Raw genomic sequence first — 1969 nt, 5'->3', positions numbered from 1 at the left:
TAACTGTTAACTCTGCAAAAAATAGCCAGTAGAAAAAAACGTAATCGCTAATTTTTATGGCTAGCTTTGTTTTTTAATAAAATTCTTTAAATTTTCGTTTGCTGCAAGATATTTCGCATAAGAGCGCGTACCCCCGCTAAACGGTTCCCGTACACCTGGGGGTACGCATACCCCATTTTGGGAAGCACTGATCTAGAGCAGTCCATTAAAGTGTTTGATTTCTCGAATTACCTAGATTCTTATCTGCACCTTACCTGTTAGGTACTCGCTAAATTGTCTTTGAAAAATTTTCTTTGCTAGAACAACAGCAAAGTATCTGTTCTCTTTATTTAACATGTTATTATAATAACATGTAACATGCATATACATACATATATAACACGTTACATATGTATGTATACATGTTATAATAACATCTTACATGTATGTATAGTTAACATGTACACATATATAAATCTCTATTGCAACCTTGAAGAAAGAGCTGGATTTGGTTTTTCTACCGGTGGTAACGGTTAATGAATTTCATGGGTAGATAAACACCAGCTGATGTTATTTGTAATAGAAATATGCTTTCTGGATCTGAATTCAATTAAATTTCTATTTTATTATTTTTTTCAACAAAAAAAAAAAAAGAGAATGGTCATTTCAGGATTACTAGATCGATATCCGAAAAGGAGGACTGCCTCTTTGTTTTCTATATCAATAATATTGCGATGACTCTATACCGCAAGAGAAAAGCTTCATTGCAAATTCTGTTTCACTTCCATTCGTAATTTAACATTAAAAGCACAAAAAAAAAATGAGTTCAGGTGATTCATGATGTTTCGAGTGCTGAAAATAATGTTCAAAGTACAAACAAATTATGGCAGGATATTTTCCCCATTGCGTTATCATGAGTTAACCAGTTTGCATTTTATTATTTTAAATATTTTTTCCAACATTTGAAGCTTTATGATTTGCCTGAATTCATTTTTTTCTGAACTTTTAATGTTAAATTTCTAATGGTGTTAAAACAGAATTTGCAATGAAACGTTTCTCAAGTAGGGATAGCATCCTCTTGACCCTTTATGTAACCATGTTTTAATCTGAAACAAATGCAAAAAGCATATGTATTTTCTTGACAGAGCTTTGAAGGATAATTTCGGCTTCTTTTTTCAACGACATGAAGACGCAGAGATGATTTTTAGACATGGCCACAGAGTTAAATGCTTACAAAGTTGCATACTCTTGTTACAAAAATATTACTCAAGTTGAAATTTTTATACTGAAAGAATGAATTGAACTGAATTGATCGAATTGAAATTTTTAAATGTTTGAATTATGTGATTTTTCGCTATATCGCAAAAACACCACAAACAATGTTTTAACAGTTTGCATAACATATGTACTACATTCTTTTTATTTTTAATTGAAAGAGTAAAGGCCTGGTTTCTTACGACAGGACGCCGTCAGCCGGAAATCAGCGCTAACCTCTGATTGGTCCATTTGTGAGTTCAATAGTATACGTCATCGAACGCTCATCTTGAACTACAATTGCCGTCCAACTCAGCTGCAGTTGGATTACAACGTGACGTTAACCGCAGAAGCAATGGCGGACAACATCCAACAGCACATTGAAATCAGCCAAGATTTTGATTTTGACATTAAACATAGCTTCTTCATTAAACATAGCACTCTTCATTTAGCTCAGCTATAATGTGTTTTTTCTTGTACAAAGTCATTATTTGTTCTCTAAAACACTGGTCGACAATAATAAAATCAATACAAATTCAAAATAAATATTTGTTTACGCTATTAACGCATGCGCAATGAGAGATAATGTCTGCGTTGGACCGACTGCTCACGCTGAGCTAACAAAAAAGTATTTTTTTGGCGTCAGCTCTACGTCAACTTTCCGCTGACGCCCAGATAAGGCGCTAGTTCTAAGAAACCAGACCTTGAGCTAACAAACCAGGATTTTGTTGGCGTC

Source organism: Parasteatoda tepidariorum, chromosome 5, assembly GCF_982258835.1.
Source record: "Parasteatoda tepidariorum strain Cologne lab strain chromosome 5, Ptep-v5.0, whole genome shotgun sequence".
Classification (NCBI taxonomy): domain Eukaryota; kingdom Metazoa; phylum Arthropoda; class Arachnida; order Araneae; family Theridiidae; genus Parasteatoda; species Parasteatoda tepidariorum.
This window is presented reverse-complemented; position numbering follows the sequence as displayed.